Below are 14,914 nucleotides of genomic sequence, written 5' to 3' on the forward strand. Positions count from 1 at the left end.
CGCTCGGTGATGGGAAGAAAGATCGATAGGTGATCAGTCTATCGATCGGCAGCCGCAAGTCAGATAACTTCAGAGGCACTCTGCAGCGTGCTCAAAGCTCTTTGACTTGGGCGGAAGTCGCGCGGAATTTTAAACGGCCAGCGAGCCAATTACTAGCCGCCACATGTGAATAATTTAGCACTGGCCAATAGCAGGGCACAAATTTGCATCCGAATAGCGGGAACTCTTTGCACCGTGCATCTCTGTGCTGCAAAGAAGAAATGCATCCTGCAAAGGAAACTGCAAATTGGCGGGAACTCTCTCCTGCACGCGGGCTCTCAATTGCAGCAGAACACTCTGCCGTGCAAAGGAGCTCTCATGTGGCCAGGAAATTCCATAGTGCCGAGGCACAAAAAAAAAAAAAAAATCACTGGGTTGTGACAAGAAATAGAAAATTTGAAAAGAATGACTCAAAGAGAGGTGATAGCTGAAGAGATCTTGCAGGATAATGCTAGCAATATCAAGAAGCAATGTTTTTCTCAAATAAACAGTATTGCTTCAGGCAGCCATATGAAATAACCCAAACACCAAAAGGAAAGAATGAAAGTAATAAGGGCAACATGAGATAATGATGACAATAAAGGTATCCTAGACAGATACCCACACAACTACATATAACCAACAAAAGTGCTGCATGTTCCAAGGACGCCACCAGCTTTAAAAATATTAAGGTATTTGCCAGAGCAAATTTATTCCAACAAATAGATTATCTATCTAATATTTCTTTAGTTTTTTCTGAGCTATCCATAGGTTTACTGCATTTATTTTCCAAGCTTTCTTATTAACTCTTGATATGAAAGATATTAGCATGGAAACGTAATTAGTGTGCTATTATATATGAGTGTATATATGATCAGCATATTGATGAAAGAAATGAAAAAATAAGCACGAGAAATATATATAGTCAATTTAGGGTAATTTATGAGAGGAAAAAAAGTGTAAGTACATTTTCAGCTGCTTTATCATTAAAATCTACAGTTAGCACACTGAACATAATGCCTACAATCCTAGTTTACCTTGTATAATTGACAATGGGATTATTATTGTCCCCTGCCCCCAAATACGCGCTCATTCATCTCTGACATGGCACTATTAGTCAATCAGAAGAGATGAGTTGTAGGGCTGTGCAAAACAGCACCGTTTTGTTTCAATTTCTGTTTTGCCATTTCGAAGGGACAGTGTTTCATTTTGTCATTTTTTGTAGTTTCAAAGCACTGTTCCATTTAGTTTTGTTGAAACTATTTCACCCATAGGCTATAATGGGGAATCATGAAAATGCCTATAACTTTGTCATTTCTAGCCTGATTCAGATGCAAATTGCAGAGATGGTAGACCCTTCTGAGACCATAAAGCCTACCAAGATTCAAGGAGATAGGTGTTGGGGTTTCTGGGAAACTGCACTTCAAGGTGCTGACAAGCAAAACTTGTGTCACTTGCTGGCAGCGGCAGCCTCCCGTCATCTGGAAGCCTCCATCCCCAGGAGGGCTGTGGGGGTGTGCCAGATTCCTTCCGGAGGTGCGAACCCCTGGATCTACATTTGGGATGACAGGAGGCTGCCACCTGGGAGCGGCGCTCAGCACAGCCCGTGCCCAGCACCAGAAAGATTGGTGCTGCCGCTGGCTCTGTCAGGTTTGACCTAGAAACCACTATACAAAGCCCAAGCAAAAGTCTCTGTTATGTAACTAATGCCCATCTGCAATGATAAGGAGGAGACAGTCTTAGATAAAGGAGGCCTGAAAACAAAAGCAGAATCAGAGGACTAGGGCAAAGAGCTAATTTAAATATTAAGAATCACACCCCTAGGTGGGGAGAAAGTATGCTAATGAAACATACAGGTATGGAAATGAGATACATAGCTAAAACACAGGTATAGAGACATGCTCAGTAAAGAACTCCTTGCGTCACTCCCTTATAACCAATTAGCAAACAAGAATGCTTATGAAGGTCCAATACTCCTGTATAAAAGATGCTCATAATTAAGACTCTGTGTGCTTGTTACGTGAAATTATTCCGCTTGCACCTTGTATTGCTAGCAATAAATCTTCTTTATACTTTCACCCCTGATATCTTTATTGGCTTTTGCATACCGGGCACGATCCCAGACTTGAGCTGGGGCTCAACAGTAGGATGGGGCCACGACAGGCAGCAGCCTCCTGTCATTCTGAACGCAGATCCAGGGGCGTGCAGATCTGGGGGCCCACACCCCCAGGAGTCCGGCAGTGCTGGGAGAGCAGGTTGAGCTCCGTGGGGCTGGCAGAGCCACTTGGAGCATAGCCCTGGCTCTCCCCGCCTCCCAATACCAGGCTGTGCTCTGAACAGCTGCGCCAGACCCACAGAGCTCAGCCTGGCAGCAGGAGGCAGAAAGCAGCCCTGGCTCTCCCACACCTCCCACTGCTGGGCTGAGCTGTGGGGCTGGTGGAGCTGGTCAGAGCGCAGCCCTGGCTCTCCCCAACTTCCCGCCACCAGGCTGCACTCTGAGCGGCTCTGCCAGCCTAACAGAGCTGAGCCTGGTGGTGGGAGGTGGGGGGGAGCCACTGGCCAGGGCTATACTCTGAGTGGCTCTGCCACTGGCTCTCCCTCCGCCTCCTGTTGCCAGGCTGAGCTCCGTGGGGCTAGCATTGCTGCTCGGAGCACAGCCCTGGCCAGTGGCTCCCCTACCTCCAGCTGCCAGCTCCGACTGCCACATGTTCAGCTCTGTGGGGCTGTGGAGCCTCCACCCACCAGGCTGTGCTCGCCAGGGCTGCACTCAGAGCCAGGGCTGCGCTCCAAGGGGCTCCGCCAGCCCCATGGAACTCAGCCCAGTGGCAGGACAGCCAGTGGCGGAGCCGCTCGGAGTGCAGCCCTGGGGAGCCCAGCCTGGTGGGGGGAGGCAGGGGACAGCCACTGGCCAAGGCTGCACTCCGAGCAGCTCTGCCACCGGCTTTCCTGATGCCTCCTGCCACCGGGCTCAGCTCCATGGGGCTGGTGGAGCCACTTAGAGCGCAGCCCTGGCTCTCTCCTGCCTCCCGCCATTGGGCTGCTTTGAAACTTGAAACGTTTTGAAACTTTCAAAACATTTTGAGTGTCCTCATTTAATTTCAAAACTGTTTCGAAGCCTTTTGTTTCATTTCCGTTTCACTGTTTCAAGCTCAAAACACGTTGAAACAGCTTTGAAACGAAACACTTGTCAAAATTGTATACAGCCCTAATGAGTTGTATCATTTTCAGTGCGTGTACTCCCTGCTCTCTCAGCCTTGTTCAATACAGCTAAAGGGGTTGAGCTCCTTAAGCAATGTATAGTACAGACCGAGGGGAGGAAATGAGAGGAAACAGGCTGACGTTCAAGGCAGACAGGACTGAAGTGAGGATTATAAGTTAAGAATACAACTAGCAGAGCTGGAAAAAACAGTATTGTTTCCATTTAACTCAGTTGTAATATTCATGTGCTTGAAGTACATGCTTTATCCCTGCTTTATGAGGACTTAAGAGTTTTGCTAGATTCCCAGTGGTTTTAGATGGTCATATTACATTAGTGACCAAACACCTTTTTTCCATTTGTTTCTTGCCTGAAATATGAGACCTTTTCTTTGGAGTGTAGATCTCATTACTATTATCCATGCTTTAGACATCACACATTTTATAACAACAGAATAATAGGAAACCAGGGCCTCAAGAGGTCACTTAGTCCAATCTGCTGCTTAAGCAAGGATCATCCATGTCTAAAACAATCCCAAAAAGTGTTAGTCTAACCTGCTCTTAAAAACTTCCCAAAATGGAGGTCCAACAACCTCTGTAGGTAATCTGTTTCAATGCTTAACCACTTTTACAGTGAAAAAGTCCTTCCTAATATTCAACCTAAATTCCCCTTGCTGCAATTTAAAATCCTTACTTCTTGTCCTGTCTCCTGTGGCCTCACCTTCATGTGCCATAGTTTCTGTGGAGAATTCTGCTTTTTCCTGCATCACTCTCACTTGCTGGTAAATTTTACCCCATCCCCCTGGAACTGAGACTCTATTTCATCTAGCACTATAATACCATTATTTCAGTAATCTGTCTTTTTTTCCCCCTTCACGTATGTTGAATAATTACTTGTGGATTTCTGGAAGCTTTCCCTAAAAGAAAGGGAAGGGAAAAGATATAGCCCACCCAGAAAGCTACAGCCTTATCTTGTCCATACAAGTCGCCATGTGTGTGCTTTGTAAACAAGGCATGAATCCAAATAAAAAAAAAAAAAGACAACAGCAAGTTTGATCAAAGGAGCTTTATAGAACCTAACTGAATATATAGGGCACCTACACATATGCAGAGAGGCTGCTCTGACACAGTGTAATTACAATGTATCAGAGCAGACTCAATTGATTAAGTCTGCTGGAAGGTGGTAACTACTGCACTCCGGCAGACTCCAGAGTTGCATGTGTCAGTGTCCCTACACTGAAACATGGCAGCTCAGTTGAGCTTTAGTTAAAGTGCCCCCACCACAATTTTTCAGCATGGGGCTGCTGATACACATGATGCTCTGGGCACTTTAATAAGTGGCTCTGAGAGTCACTCTAGTTAAAGCGCCCCCCGCCACTCCCAGAGCATGTCTATAAACACCCTTAGTTCCCCTAATTTTCCAAACTTTTGATACATTCACAGCTGATTTCTGGATGAACTATAGCAAATAAATAACTTTGTTTAAAAATAACTGTATTTCATACTACTAGAAAAATGTTTAATTCCTTTATCTACCATGCTTTTCCCCTCCTACAACTGATATATGTTAAGCATTCAGTTTAAGTAGGAAACCTCTGCTCTTTCCACAGAAGTGAAAGGAATACTGCTGTCAGATAGGTGCAGTTAAAGCCTCACATTAAAGAACCACTAAAAATGGAAGAGTTATAGATATAGCTTTGGCCTGACTAGCTAGTACACAAGATGCACAAAGCATAGCAGACTCAGACCTTCCACTTAAGGTCCACTGTATAATTCATGACAGCCTCTCTGATATTTCATTCTACCAGGTTACTTCATAGATTATCCATTTAGAGATAAAAACAGTGGAAAACTAGAACCTACATTCGTTTGATTTTACTGACTCCTGAGTTAGATTGTACTAAAAACAGAACTATCGGAGAGGATGCTTAATTGTTTCATACCTAATAGCTCAAGAATAAAATATTATGGTGATTGCAATGAATGGTTTGAAGTACAAAAAAGAGAGATGCTTAAAGGGACAGGGCAAGAAATACTACTTGCTATATTTATGCCAATGTATATTAAGCTTTAATTGGAAATCTCCTAATGATCTAAAAATAGACTCAACTTGCAAATTATGCACATAATTAGTCTCTGGAACACCATGCCCCTATTGCATTTACCAGCTTCCTCTCCTCGACCCCATCTTTTCCCCATGACTTGCTATATTCACAAGTTGTGTCTTTTCCTAATATAGACTATAAACTCCTTGGGCAGTGGACTGCCTCTTATTATATGGTATGCATACAAAGAGCCTGGGCAATAGCCCTCAATCCTAATGGGTCCTCTGGGCACTATATAACAATTCATTATGGTAGGAAGGGCACTTGAAACCTTTAAAAAAGCTATTCACGCAGTTTGCATTCTTACCACTCATGAGGACACGGAGATTTACAAAGGCACCTAAGCAAATTAGAACAAGGCTCATTGAAAGTCATTGAAACCAGTACCTTTAACTCAATTAAGTGCTTTGAAAAAATTCCACCTGACAACAATAGGATCAGTTATGTCTCCCCATCTTGCCCTTATTGAGTGTGTTTGATTATGTGCGCACTGCTCCTGGCACTCAAAGTTTTGCCTTAAAGACACCCAAAGCCAAATCCTACAATTGTTATTGATCTATAAACTTTGTGGAAGTTGCTCTATTGAAATCAAGTGAAAAGTATTACTCACTTATGGAAATATTACTTGGAAGCATATGGTTTTCCAAATCTCACACACTATGTACTGTGATCCCTTTGCCTGGGTTGTCAGTGGTAGCAAGTTAATCTGGGCCTCTGGCTTCAAAACCATGAGTCTCTATCGCATTGATCCTCAATCAGTGTGGGGTACGGTGAGATCCTTTTAAGGGTGCTGCACAATGTTAGCACTGTTAGGTATACACACATGATTCACAAGGTAAACCCAGAGTTCTCACATAGGAATCTATAACGTTAAAAAAATTCTGACCTGTTGTGGTTTTTCTTAGTTCTTTGCAACAAAACAATTCCTCTATTATTTTCCACAGTCAAAAAAAAGAGTAAAAACTAAGAGCTAGTATTTTCTGAGGGGTGCCTCAAATCTAAAAGGTTAAGAACAAGTGACCTATAGATTTGGGTCTGAAGGCTCTCAGGGCATGCCAGGGCTCTACTGTACCCTGTTTGAGAATCACTGCTCTAGGTAGCCCATCCAGGGCCATACTCTTCAAAGGTAGTTTACAGTTACTTAATAGCATCAGACTAGGATCAGCACAAGGAACATCTGACATAGTTTGATGATATTGCTTCTATGACTACAGTTTCATTTAAAAAAAAACAAACTCTGGAGCCGCTGTGAGACACAGACCTTTTCCCAATAGCTCTGAAATTAACTTGCTTAGAAAGAAGAGCACAGGGTGAGATGATGAGCATGTATCAGAGGTTTCTTTAGTACTTACTTCAGATTATTAGTATATACTAGGATGTGTGACAATTTCCATTCTTCAAGAAAAGAGTTTAAAATATATTAGCTTTGCCTGGTTACAAAGTACCATCAGTCTGACTAAATGCTGTATAGTCTCTAAAACAGTGGCAGGGGGCTGGGCCTGGCCCTGCCCAGCAGCTGGAGCAGCAACCAGTGAGTAACCGTGACGGGCTGCTGCCCGTCACGGCCTCTCAGAGCAAGAACCCCTTCCCAGCAGGGGCGGCTGCACTGTGGAGCGCTGCAGGGACCTTGCTAGGCTCTGGCTCGCTCAGGATTCTGGCACTGCCACGTGCAGCCGGCTGCAGCTCTGCCAGCCCTGCAGCGTAGCCCCTCACTGAGAAGGGGCTCACACTCCCCTGCAGTATGACAGGGGCTGCTGCCCCTAATAAGGGCCCTGCCACCTCTTGCTGCAGCAGGAGGGAGGAGGCATGGCCAGGCAGGAACGGGTTATTCCTCCTCCCTCTGGCGGAGGGGACAGCCAGAGGTCTATTCTGGGTAGGGAGCAAAGGGGGGAGTACAGGCAGACCTGGCTCCAGTCCCTGCTGGTGGCACAGGGAGGGGTAATTAAATATGCCCACATTGCCTCAGTGCAGAGAGCATGTTTGTTCATTTACAAGCCAGTTCAGCCTAGGCAGGTTAGACTAACCTGAAAAGGTTGAATCAGTTCAGGATGTGGCTTTCTGAATGTCTGTCCCTAGCCCTTCAGAGTCTCATCCTCTGCTGACCAGTCATTCTGGTCTCTTGTCTACAGGAGCCAGTGGTTAGTAATCTGATACTTGTGAGCTCATGCCACGCGTTAATTATCTTTTAATTCCTTTGTTAGTAAGTGCATCACCACTGGTCCACCTAATAACTTGGCCTTTATTTATACTGTGTTGCCAGACACATTTATCATCATTCTATTGATCTTCATTTATCTCCTATCATTAATGAGTTTATTCTCATTCAATTGGTCATTGTTTATATTCCATGAATTAGCACATACCATCATGTAATTAAGCCTTATTTACATTCAATCAATTAACAAGTTTATCGGCATTTTATTAATCAATTCTTTTATATTTCATTAATCTACTTGTTGGTCATCCGTCAATCCTTATTTATACTTCAACAACAGGGAAGTTCATCACGTTCCCATTCCTCATTAACCCTTCTGTGGACAGGTCACTTCACTCGTTGGCTCCCCTACCAATTACCCAAATCTATCATCCCTGTAAGCAAGCACTTTGAATTTTTTTGACTTACTGGTCCGGGAAGCTCTTTTCCTCCGCTGTGGCTCTGTGCCGCTTCTCTTGTGGAGGGGTTTGTTGTCCCCTGGTCCAGCTTTGTCCCTGGCTTCCAGCACTATCTCCAGGCCTCTGCATGGTTTGAATGAGCTCAGCTCCTCTTGTGCTTCCCCTCTCCAGGGAAGTTCATTGTGCTAGTGGCCCCTTTTGGCTTCTGGCGGAACTCCCAATGGCCCACAGCAGCTGGGACAGACCAGAGGGAATGCATTCATCCTTGGGTTACCAGCTGCACAGCTCCGGTTATTGCGCTGTTGTCCCAGGGTCCAACAGTAAGTTTCTTTGCAGGCTCTGGTCTGGCAGGACAGCCTGGATCATAATACGGCCCAAAAACATGTGCCCTGTTACAATGGGGTATTAAAAATAGCTTCTCAAAAGTTTGTATATATATAAAACATCCTATTATACCATAGGTCTTCCAAATACATTTATAACCTCCAATAAAATATACTTTAAGTACTTTACAGAAATATTTTACTCGGTATAATATATTTTTCTATTAAGCAAATAGTTTTGTCAGGAATAAGATATAGAAAAAGGAATATTTTCTGCTTTTTTGGCTAAGACAGATATTTTGCAAGAAGTAGCTAAAATGTTAGTAGGCCTCGGGATGAGATCACTTCATGCAATGCCTTTTCAAAGACTATCTAGGGACATGCTATGGTTTTGAAAAAGTTCACATTAATGTAAGATCTGAACTAATAATCTTCTAGGTCATCTGTCTCAAAGGATTAGTAAGAATCAATAAGTAATTACCTATATGATTTAGAACCCACCTGGTACCATGCAGTGGTGAGAAAAGCACAACCACAAATTGGAGTATAGATGGAGATTCTGACATTTTCAGGACAAATTCTGTTCATGTTGATTCACATAACCTATGGGGTTAACTGACTAATTTGAAACAGAAGAAGTAAGGAGACAAATTGTTACTTGCATATGGAGATAAAGGTATGCATTAGTGAAAGGATGTTGGCCACTCAGCCCTGCCCCTGCCCCCAGGCTCACGTTTGTCCTGTCAGTGATTTAGCATCTCTATGTTCAGTTTAGAGCCTCAAACCTGTGTTATTAGTAAACTACGACAAATCTAAGCCAGAAATTTGTGCTAGCATGATGTCAGTTCAGCATGTGTTTTTTATGAAAGTTTATATCAGCAATAAACCTTAGCACATATATACTCATGCTGCCAAAAAGAGTGCTTTCACCAGGATAACTTATATCATTCAAGGAACTGGTATGTGCTGCACTGTCAAGAACAAGCTGCATCTCCACTAAGATGATTTCCTGATTCAGTGACACCAGAAACATTATACTGACAGACCCTTTCTAGCATAGATTAGACCTACTTCTTTGATGTTTTATTTTTTATACATTTTTGGCAAGTTTAACCCAACTGCCTGGGTGCTTCAAAATCCTGAAAGCCTTTCCAAGATTTACCCACCATGATAGCTATATTTTCTTTGAGCAGGATTAAAGGACACTTTGGTGAAGACCATAGCTGAGCTTCCACAATTGCTAATCCCTAGGGATCCACACTGGTAGAATTTTTTTAAATCTAGCACAGACACTGCCCACAAATGACACAACTGAAAGCAGCAGAGCAAAGGGTAGGAATAGAAGGATAAAAATATCACACAATCACTGACACATGGGGAGCATTGCAGAAATCCAGAAATAGACAAAAATATCTCCCTGAAAAAACAAAACACATATGGAATTCACTGCTTTCAAATACCTCAAACGTCTGAAGCATTCATATAGCCCAGTTATAAGTATATAAATGGATAAGTTCTATTTCTAGAGCTGTCAATACAACACATTTAATGATCACTAATAATTAATAGTGCTAATAATTTTATGCATGTTGTTAGGCAAAAGAAAAGACTATCATGTACCGAGAGGAAAACCTGCTTACAGTCAGATATTACAGTACAAAACCAAGGTGGCTGAATCTTGTATCATTTGATTTCTCTACTAAAATATCTGCCTGCACTGCAGTTGCTTGCTTGATTAAAACAAGCTACAAGAACAACTACTGGTAAGTATTTATTAAACTTTCTATAATCTAGACCTGGCCAAAAATGGTAATTTAAACTTTTACTAATACCTGCAAAACAGAAATGTACTTTGTTAACTGTTGTCATCTTCCATCTGTCACAGCGGGGTCCTATAGGAGGGCCGTGATCTCCTTAAGGCCCTCTCTCCGTGCCAATTTGGCCCAAGGGCACCCTCGATTCTCGCCCGCCACGTCTTTGCTGTTTAGTATATGTTGGGAGGCTGCCTTACGACTCCCTGGGCACGGATAGCTGGGACCTCTGTCCCCGGGTGTTCCCGGACCCCCTGGGGGTCTCCCGGTATGATGGGTGCTCCCCAGGCACCCTAGCCTTATGGGCTACGCGTGGCTCCTACCAACCCCTAATACCATGCCCCAAGCCTCGCTGATGTGATAGACGTTGGTGTGTCTCACTATACGTACCAGCCCCTCACTGGTACTCTTAGTAACACCGCCCCTCTCTTTGGGACTCTTGAGGCCCACTCTGGGCCTTCTCTAAAATAATCTAGTCCACTTTGGGACGTCCTCTCGAGCCACCGGTCTTTTAGGCCCACCACACTGCTAACCTCTCGTTTGCCGGGCGCATTGTGCCGCTATCCCCTTTTCCTGGGGACCACCGCAGCACTGCCCTTCTCTGGGGCGCTGTGCTGCTAACCCCTTTTGTTCTGGGTCCACCGCAGCACCCTGCCCCTACCCTGGGTTTTCCGCACTGCTAGCCTGTTACCAGGCTCGCTATGTCCCTCTCGGGCTTCTCACATATTGCCCCTCTCGGGCTTGTTGTGCCCACCCTGGGCTTCTTAATAGTGCCGCCCCTTCTCTGGGGCTCACTGTGCCCACACTGGGCTTCTCTGAAGTGCGCTCCCCCTTCCTGGGGCTCACCACGCCCACGCTCAGGCTTCCTAGTAGTGCCCCCTCCTGGGGCTCGTCGTGCCCATGCTGGGGCTTCTCTAAACGCCCCTCTCTGGGCCTGGGGTCTATGCACCCTGTAAGTTGCGCCCTTACTGGCGCCAGGGTCCTCACACTCCCTTGTGAGTCCCCCAATGAGGCCTCCTCCAACCCCTTATAGCCTCACCCAAACCACCGGTGTAATACAAACACAACTTCAAGCCTCCTGGCTATAACTCAAACACAACCCAAAGCCGCCTGGCTATAACTTAACATCATTGCTTAACTCCGCTCGAGCGGTACTTGCTGTTAGGCTTCTCTCCGCATCCTAACTCCAGGAGCTCCTGCCCCTCTGGCTGCTAGCAGGGAACTACTAGCCTGGCCTTGGCTCTAGGCTTTATAGGGGCCAGGCCCTGTCCCCTCAGGATCAACTGACTCTCATTAGTTGCCCTAGCAACCTGCAGCTGTGCTCATTATCTCTGCTGAGGCTTTTCCCCAGCAGTTCTCCCCTCTCTAGGAGCGGGGCAGCGAGGTGCGCCACGACACATCATTGTGGAAGGTCACTTTTTATCCTGACATATTCAACAATGAACTGTCAGAAGCATGCAATGTCCAGTTTCAGACAGGTGCTGTGGACTGGCACTGCTGATCTTGATGCCAAGGCTTTCGCTGTGAACATTTATTTTCTGTATCCCTGATATGTCAACTCTCCAACCTAGTTAAACCACTTCACTAAGTACAGCCTCTTTGGCTCTTATCTTCCGATATGAATTCTTTGCCAATCAACAGAAATAAGAAACAAAATAAATAAGAAAATCACAAGATATGCACAACTAATAAACAGAAGAGTATATATTTGTTGAATAAACTATTTGAAACAAATTATTCACTCAGCTCTATTAATTAGACTAGTTAAGTTTCCACGACAACCTTCTTTATCACATACACCAGGTAGTGAGATTGTTTGGTACAATCTTATACTATAAATTGCATATGAATTCAGAAAGTAGATGTCCCAGTAAAGGGAAAATATATTAAAAGGATCTAATGAAGTGCACAATACACACATTCAAATAGCATGCTGTCTTGATGATAATTTTTCCCTTTAAATTTCTTCTAGAGTTTTAAAGGCAATGTTATCAGGTCAGCTTAATCCAGTGATTCTCAGCCTTTCAAGCTCAAGGCAGCTCCCTATAACTTTCCTGAATTTGTTGGTATGCCAGTTGAGAACCACTGTAAAGTCCCAGCTTACCTAGTTTACTTCCAGGTTGCCAGTGCCACCAGGTGGAGCTGCCCCACATGCCTCTGTTTCCAGGAGGAACACATGCAGCTGGATAGAGAAGCAGCTGCAGCAGAAGTGAGTGCTCCTGCCAACATTAGGTTACACTCCCCTCTCCATCAGCTGGGAGGTGGTAAATAGGAAATGTAGGTTTTCTAGAAGCCAAGTGTGGTTGTGCCCTACACCAAAAGAGTCACTCCATCTGTTGCTGCCTACATTTCCTACTTACAAGCTGCCAGCCAAACGAGGAGGGGAGCAAAACCTAACACAGGCAGGAGTAAGTACCTACCTCTGGCAGAACCACTTCCCCATCCACCCCGCATGTCTCTCCTAGAAACAGAGGCATGCAGAACACTTTCACCTGCCTGCACCAGCACTGGCATGGCAGCAACCTTGCACCCCATTTGAGAACTACTGGCGTAGCCCATCATTTCAAACCAGGCCGTATATTTCTAAATAACCAATAATCACTAAACATGATCCTAATTAGTATTTGTTACAGGTAAAGCAAGTTTTGGTTGAGATTTAACTTTGACCCCATCGAGTTGACAGCACAGTGCTTCTAATGCACAGGAATCAGAAAGTACAACTGAATATCCTGTTCTCGTTTCTGAGATGAGTGAACTGAAAAGCAAACAGCAGCAATGATGAAAAGTACGGCACACTTCTTAAATCCCATTGGCATAATTAGTTTAAGGTGTCACGCATAACAAAGTTTGTATTATGAGTTTATGCTGTAAACATTTATGTTACAAAAATTGGGGACAAAAGGATTAAAGAAAGTGATGAAGGAAGGACGGCACAAGGCATTCCAGGTGATATATAATAAGTTGCACAGACGTAGTTAAATGGATTGGGCTTTTTCTAAGGAGCAATCTCTCTTATACACAGGGGTCTACCCAACTCGAGGTGAGGACCAGTCAATTTTGCAGGCAGATCGCAGGCCCCCAGCCATTTTAATGGGTTTATCATGGTGGGGCCCCCACACCTCTGATTGGCCAGGGGCCTGTGGTGGGGACGCCACCAAGGACCAAAACCTACCTCCAAGCCGAGAGCAGAGAGGGACGTGGAGACCATAGGACACTGCCAAAGATCAAAGGCAAAGATCAAAGGTGCGGCAGGAGAGAGGCCACCGCAGGAAGGTGAGTCACACTGAGACTGGAGGGAGGAGAGCAGAAGCAGACACAGTGTGCTGCAGGAGAGCCGGCGCGTTCAGCCGCACCGGCATGGGCACACTTTATGACTGCGTGCCATTGCCGGTTTTCTAGCCGGCCCTCAGAGAGGAAAATAAAAACCCCCACCGGCCAACATTCGGGGAGGACCAGAAAGAAGTAAGTCCTCCAGAGGGCCCAGAGCAGCCGGAAATAATCGACTGCCGCTGAAGGGATGAGTGTTGGCAACCCCAGGTGGAGGGATGCCAGGCTAAAGCTGGCTCGGAGGAGCCTGAATCCTTACCTTCTACAAGACCGTGGATCCCGGATACAGATGGTATAGACTGAGACAGTGGTAAGTCTGTGAGGAGAGAAAGTAGAAAGGAGTCTGAAGCTGTAAGTAGTCGTTGGAAGGAACAGCAAAGCTCCTGGGAGGAAGAGATCTCAGAGTGAATAGTAAAGAAAACAAGGCTGAACCAGGATGGTACACCATCTGAACAGGACTGTGGATAGGTAAGTGCTAAGGCCCAACCGTGGCTGGTGGACTTGGTCTTAGCCTTGGTCAAGGATCAACATCTTTAGTTGGCATAAGGCAGGGTATAGGGGAGACAGCCCCAAAATGGAGATCCAGGCAAGACAGCCAAAAGAGAGAACCAGGAGAGGCAAGATCCAAGAACATCCTCCCATCAATAATCGGTAACAACAAGACGTGGCAGGATAGAATTCCTGGGGACCTTTTGAGGTACCTTACTTGAAGGCAAGCTGTTGACTCGAAAGGAGACAGCTGAGTCTGAACGGCCAGAAAAGGTGAAGCGCTCAAGTGAACATCATGGGCAGTTACAAGGCCCTGGAAAGGACTATCCATCATATGGCCCCACCCCTCACCACTGATTGACTGAGAGGGGTAGGGCTGCATGACAGGTAGCCCTATGAGCCCTGTGGCAAGAGGCAGGGACAGCAGCCATCTTGCCTACTCATTTCATGCTGGCAGCCCCATTTGCACCTGGCCAAGCAACTGGGAGGACTGCTGGCTCCCACTGGGGAGCCAGCACTTTATTTTTAGTAAGGTTTTTTTTTTGTGGATTTTACTTAGATTGCCGGATTTTGCAATTTCAGCGAAATTCGCGAAATAACGATTTGAGTAGGTCCCTACTTATACCTGTGAAAGTTACATAGTGTAACTAAAACGCCAGAGTTGCAGACCTGTTTGCATTTAAAAAGTGCCTGGTGGAAATGCTACAAGGGTGTAGGTTGTAGCCATGTTGGTCTAAGGACATAGGCAGACAAGGTTCCTTGGGTGAATCTGATATTTTTTATTAGACCAACCCAAATAGCTGGAAAATAATTATCTGATAATCCTGATCCTCAAAGGAAACTAACACAACACTTCCCAGAGACAAGCCTATGAACTCCACTTCATCAACCTCCTGGATACTAAAAATCATGGACTAAATATAGACATTGGATTTATGACACATTATAACCTGCTTGACATCTGACTCCCCAGGTATCTCTCCACTTTCATCCCCCTTCTCTCTCTCTCTCCCACCCCACCCACCCAAGCCTG

The 14,914-nt window shown here is 45.1% G+C and overlaps 1 long non-coding RNA gene across 2 annotated transcripts in view; it reads right to left on the reverse strand.

The window, feature by feature from the left end:
* LOC102377187 overlaps nt 1–14,914 on the reverse strand; it is a 64,260-nt gene that overhangs the window by 9,128 nt on the left and 40,218 nt on the right. The window contains exon 2 of one of the 2 annotated variants that reach the window (XR_324130.2): nt 7,942–8,288. This is a non-coding gene — a long non-coding RNA (uncharacterized LOC102377187). Of the gene's footprint in view, nt 1–7,941; nt 8,321–14,914 lie in introns of both variants that reach the window. The other variant, XR_003094654.1, reaches the window with a different exon arrangement.

This window comes from Alligator sinensis, unplaced genomic scaffold (assembly GCF_000455745.1).
Source record: "Alligator sinensis unplaced genomic scaffold, ASM45574v1 scaffold225_1, whole genome shotgun sequence".
Lineage (NCBI taxonomy): Eukaryota > Metazoa > Chordata > Crocodylia > Alligatoridae > Alligator > Alligator sinensis.